The sequence below is a fragment of the Salvelinus alpinus genome, chromosome 5, assembly GCF_045679555.1.
Source record: "Salvelinus alpinus chromosome 5, SLU_Salpinus.1, whole genome shotgun sequence".
NCBI lineage: Eukaryota > Metazoa > Chordata > Actinopteri > Salmoniformes > Salmonidae > Salvelinus > Salvelinus alpinus.
Genome location: NC_092090.1, coordinates 6,000,876 through 6,007,214, shown reverse-complemented (window position 1 = coordinate 6,007,214; position 6,339 = coordinate 6,000,876).

Sequence of the window (6,339 nt, the reverse complement as noted above, 5' to 3'; positions counted from 1 at the left end):
CTAATAAACAGGTAACTAGCCTGTGTTAAATTGTATTCTCCTAATAAACAGGTAACTAGCCTGTGTTAAACTGTATTCTCCTAATAAACAGGTAACTAGCCTGTGTTAAATTGTATTCTCCTAATAAACAGATAACTAGCCTGTGTTAAACTGTATTCTCCTAATAAACAGGTAACTAGCCTGTGTTAAATTGTATTATTCTAATAAACAGTTAACTAGCCTGTGTTAAATTGTATTCTCCTAATAAACAGGTAACTAGCCTGTGTTAAACTGTATTCTCCTAATAAACAGGTAACTAGCCTGTGTTAAATTGTATTATTCTAATAAACAGGTAACTAGCCTGTGTTAAATTGTATTCTCCTAATAAACAGGTAACTAGCCTGTGTTAAATTGTATTCTCCTAATAAACAGGTAACTAGCCTGTGTTAAATTGTATTCTCCTAATAAACAGGTAACTAGCCTGTGTTAAATTGTATTCTCCTAATAAACAGGTAACTAGCCTGTGTTAAATTGTATTCTCCTAATAAACAGGTAACTAGCCTGTGTTAAATTGTATTCTCCTAATAAACAGGTAACTAGTCTGTGTTAAATTGTATTATCCTAATAAACAGGTAACTAGCCTGTGTTAAACTGTATTATTCTAATAAACAGGTTAACTAGCCTGTGTTAAACTGTATTCTCCTAATAAACAGGTAACTAGCCTGTGTTAAACTGTATTCTCCTAATAAACAGGTTAACTAGCCTGTGTTAAATTGTATTCTCCTAATAAACAGGTAACTAGTCTGTGTTAAATTGTATTCTCCTAATAAACAGGTTAACTAGCCTGTGTTAAATTTTATTCTCCTAATAAACAGGTAACTAGTCTGTGTTAAATTGTATTATTCTAATAAACAGGTTAACTAGCCTGTGTTAAATTGTATTCTCCTAATAAACAGGGAACTAGCCTGTGTTAAATTGTATTCTCCTAATAAACAGGTAACTAGCCTGTGTTAAATTGTATTCTCCTAATAAACAGGTAACTAGCCTGTGTTAAACTGTATTATTCTAATAAACAGGTTAACTAGCCTGTGTTAAACTGTATTCTCCTAATAAACAGGTTAACTAGCCTGTGTTAAATTTTATTCTCCTAATAAACAGGTAACTAGCCTGTGTTAAACTGTATTATTCTAATAAACAGGTTAACTAGCCTGTGTTAAACTGTATTCTCCTAATAAACAGGTAACTAGCCTGTGTTAAATTGTATTCTCCTAATAAACAGGTAACTAGCCTGTGTTAAATTGTATTCTCCTAATAAACAGGAAACTAGCCTGTGTTAAATTGTATTCTCCTAATAAACAGGTAACTAGCCTGTGTTAAATTGTATTCTCCTAATAAACAGGTAACTAGCCTGTGTTAAACTGTATTCTCCTAATAAACAGGTAACTAGTCTGTTATAAATTGTATTATCCTAATAAACAGGTAACTAGCCTGTGTTAAACTGTATTCTCCTAATAAACAGGTAACTAGTCTGTTATAAATTGTATTATCCTAATAAACAGGTAACTAGCCTGTGTTAAACTGTATTCTCCTAATAAACAGGTAACTAGCTTGTGTTAAACTGAATTTATTTGGGTAAAAACCTATAACAAATATATGTACTGTATTTCCTTGAAGTGTGGGACTGTGTGAAAGCACAAACATTAAACATGTCTAATACATTGACTAAACACTAAGACATCAGACTGAAAGTCACAGACTTTTCCACAGATTCCTTCACTTGAAGAACACGATTCCCAGATGAATCCTCTCTACTCTGCTTCTGGTCATCTGACATTTAAAGGGCCAATCAAGCTGGATCTTTGTTAAAGTTCCTTGGGATTATTGTCTGCTGTCCAGTCTATGTGTATGTCCCAAATGGAACTTTATTCCCTATATAGTGCACTACTTTAGACCAGAACCCTATGGCACCCTATTCCCTATATAGTGCACTACTTTTGACCAGAACCCTATGGCACCCTATTCCCTATATAGTGCACTACTTTCGACCAGAACCCTATTCCCTACTGATGTTGGATTGTAATTTGATCGCTCTTTTGTTGCTGAGATGAGCTTTGTGATTTACATAAATTCACTGAAAACCCGCACTAACACGGTTATATTAACAGTATTGCACTTTTTACGTAGCCTACTTTTGTCCAGCTAATAGCCTAACAAACAATCAAGCAACATTATGGACTAAACATTAAAATCCTGTTGCTGCAGGATTATTTTTGCTGTGACAATACTAGTCAAATTAAGATCCTACATCTGTACATAGTGCACTACTTATGACCAGAGCCCAGGACTAGCAGTACACTATACAGGGGAAAAGGGTGTCATTTGGCTGACTTGGCTGTAGTGTGGACTCACTAGGAGCTGGGGCGCCCCCCCCGGCTGACGGGAGTTACCGTGGTAACAGCAGGAAGGGAAGGGGAGAATCTGGTCGTAATGTTTATGCGTCCCGTTCACGCAGCACCGCCTCCTCGTCAATGTGACATTTTCAACACAGCACTGACACATCTGAAGCGCACTAAGCTGGGTCTACGTTCCAAACAGCACCCTATTCCATTTATAGTGCACTACTTTTGACCAGGGCCAATAGGGGAATAGGGTGTCAGGGCAGAAGTATCAAGCACACTCTCTTAGAGTTAGTAGTGACTGGAGGAAACCTGGAGATCCTCAAGGAATGATTGCTAGTCAGCGGTTCATAGTTGCACCTTCGGTTAGCAGAGGAAGGAGGATGATTTAATGATTTGATGTAGCAACGGAATGGAGGCGTGGCTTAGTAGGGGCGTGGCAGTAAGCTATATATATTTTTGGCCACCCGTTAGTGTAAATGTCATTCCTGTTCATCTGTTCTGTTGTAATTGTCATCACATGGTAAGGCTGAACACTGACAGGTTTTTGGTCGATGAGTTCCTCACGAGCTTATGCAAATCCCAAAGATGGAACGGGTTACTAATTTATTTCTGTATGTAATCAGCAATGTTAATATTATCCTTATTATTCTTTTAGAAATATATAATATGCCTAAATATTCGAGGAACATTTTAATTTGCAGCGTACAAACTTAACATGATGAACGAGGATGACGTTTACGTTAACGGGTGGTGATGTTAAGTTTGATACCGGAGCTCTGAGACATACGTCGCAAAATCGCGCGAAAGCAGTTTCCTTCAAAACAATGTTCCCGATGCTTGTATCACTTTATCAGAAGCACGTGCTCAATGACGTGATCAATGACGTGCCGAAGATTCGTTTTGTCAAACGACCACCTGATTGGTTTGGGACATACAGCCTATTAAGGGTTGCCTTGAACACAGAGTCAGAGAGCAGAACAGCAGTCACCCCTCCCCCCCCTACACACACTCCCTCCCCAGCAGTAACTCTGTCCGTGTCCAGAAACAGGGAACAGGAAGCCCACGCGGGGCCCTTGTTGTCATGGCAGCACAAGTGTACACAAAATAACACTTCAGCACCTGGCTCCAATGGTCTCTTTCTCTCTCTCTCTCTCTCTCTCTCTCTCTCTCTCTCTCTCTCTCTCTCTCTCTCTCTCTCTCTCTCTCTCTCTCTCTCTCTCTCTCTCTCTCTCTCTCTCTCTCTCTCTCTCTCTCTCTCTCTCTCTCTCTCTCTCTCTGCTTCCCTCCCCTCTTTCTCTAATTCTCTCTCACTCTATTTCTCTGTCTCTCCCTCACCCTCCACCCACTCTATCACGCTCTCTCTCTCATCATCCCCCCCTCTACCCCTCCCCCCTCTCTCTCTTCTTTGTTTGTAACCAAACACACAAGTTCATGGCAACGCTGGTTGTTTGGGACGTCTCCTTGGAAGCTCGAATCAAAAACATATTTGGCCCCGACGGGGGTCGGTCCTAGTCCACCCCAGCCTAACTTGTGTTGCTGTGGCTATCTCTGTCATGGGTTGACGAATGGCATGGCAGCTAACGCAGTCACATGTGCTCTTGTGACTTCAGAACCCCTTCTCAGGCGGTGGCTGGCTCTGGGGACTAGGACTGCAGCTAAGTGGTTAGGGCTGGGGTTAGGGCTGGGGTCGTGGTTAGGGCTGGGGTCGTGGTTAGGGCTGGGGTTAGGGGTTAGGGCTGGGGTTGTGGGTTAGGGCTGGGGTTAGGGTTAGGGGTTAGGGCTGGGGCAGTGGGTTAGGGCTGGGGTTAGGGCTGGGGTTAGGGCTGGGGTTAGGGCTGGGGTTAGGGCTGGGGTCGTGGGTTAGGGCTGGGGTTAGGGCTGGGGCAGTGGGTTAGGGCTGGGGTCGTGGGTTAGGGCTGGGGTTAGGGCTGGGGTTAGGGCTGGAGTCGTGGGTTAGGGCTGGGGTCGTGGGTTAGGGCTGGGGTCGTGGGTTAGGGCTGGGGCCATGGGTTAGGGCTGGGGTCGTGGGTTAGGGCTGGGGCCATGGGTTAGGGCTGGGGCTGTGGTTAGGACTGGGGTTAGGGCTGGGGTTAGGACTGGGGTTAGGGCTGGGGTTAGGGGTTAGGGCTGGGGTTAGGGCTGGGGTTAGGGCTGGGGTTAGGGCTGGGGTTAGGGCTGGGGTCGTGGGTTAGGGCTGGGGTCGTGGGTTAGGGCTGGGGCCATGGGTTAGGGCTGGGGTCGTGGGTTAGGGCTGGGGCCATGGGTTAGGGCTGGGGCTGTGGTTAGGACTGGGGTTAGGGCTGGGGTTAGGGCTGGGGTTAGGACTGGGGCTGTGGGTTAGGGCTGGGGTTAGGGGTTAGGGCTGGGGTTAGGGCTGGGGTTGTGGGCTGAGGGTTAGGACTGGGGTTGTGGGCTGAGGGTTAGGACTGGGGTTGTGGGCTGAGGGTTAGGACTGGGGTTGTGGGCTGAGGGTTAGGACTGGGGTTGTGGGCTGAGGGTTAGGACTGGGGTTGTGGGCTGAGGGTTAGGACTGGGGTTGAGGGCTGAGGGTTAGGCCTGGGGTTGTGGGCTGAGGGTTAGGACTGGGGTTGTGGGCTGAGGGTTAGGACTGGGGTTGTGGGCTGAGGGTTAGGCCTGGGGTTGTGGGCTGAGGGTTAGGACTGGGGTTGAGGGCTGAGGGTTAGGACTGGGGTTGTGGGCTGAGGGTTAGGACTGGGGTTGAGGGCTGAGGGTTAGGACTGGGGTTGAGGGCTGAGGGTTAGGCCTGGGGTTGTGGGCTGAGGGTTAGGACTGGGGTTGAGGGCTGAGGGTTAGGCCTGGGGTTGTGGGCTGAGGGTTAGGACTGGGGTTGAGGGCTTAGGGTTAGGACTGGGGTTGTGGGCTGAGGGTTAGGACTGGGGTTGTGGGCTGAGGGTTAGGACTGGGGTTGAGGGCTGAGGGTTAGGACTGGGGTTGAGGGCTGAGGGTTAGGACTGGGGTTGTGGGCTGAGGGTTAGGACTGGGGTTGTGGGCTGAGGGTTAGGACTGGGGTTGTGGGCTGAGGGTTAGGACTGGGGTTGAGGGCTGAGGGTTAGGACTGGGGTTGTGGGCTGAGGGTTAGGACTGGGGTTGAGGGCTGAGGGTTAGGACTGGGGTTGAGGACTGGGGTTGGTAATAAATTGTCTGATTGATGACATGCTAACGGGCAGCAGGGAGTCTGACAGGCTTGGCTCAGTCTGATGACATAAGAGGATCCTGTTGAGTTACAACCTCAGAGTCAAAGCACAACCAGGGCTGCAGAAAGCTACAGTCTAATTTCTCCCTCTAATCTTTCTCTCTCTCTCTCTCCCCTCCAGTGTCTCTCCCTCTCTCTCTCTCTCTATTCTCTCACTGTCTCACTCTTTCTCTCTCTCTAGTCTCTCACTGTCTCACTCTTTCTCTCTCTCTAGTCTCTCTCTCTCTAGTCTCTCACTGTCTCATTCGCTCTCTCTCTCTATTCTCTCACTCTCTAGTCTCTCTCTCTCCCCTCAAGTGTCTCTCTGTCTCTCTCTCTCTCTCTCTCTCCCTCACTCTAGTCTCTCACACTCTAGTCTCTCTCTCTAGTCTCTCTCTAGTCTCTCACTGTCTCACTCGCTCTCTCTCTATTCTCTCACTCTCCTCTCTCTCCCCTCAAGTGTCTCTCTCTATCTCTCTCTATTCTCTCTCTCTCTCTCTCTAGTCTCTCACTCTCCTCTCCTCTCTATCTCTCTAGTCTCTCTCTCCTCTCCTCTCCTCTCTCTCTCTCTCTCTCTCTCTCTCTAGTCTCTCACTCTCCTCCTCTCTCTCTCTCTCTCTCTTTCTAGTCTCTCGCTCTCCTCTCCTGTGTCTCTAATATGGTCATACATTTGGCAGGAGGTTAGGAAGTGCAGCTCAGTTTCCACCTCATTTTGTGGGCAGTGTGCACATAGCCTGTCTTCTCTTGAGAGCCGTGTCTGCCTACGGC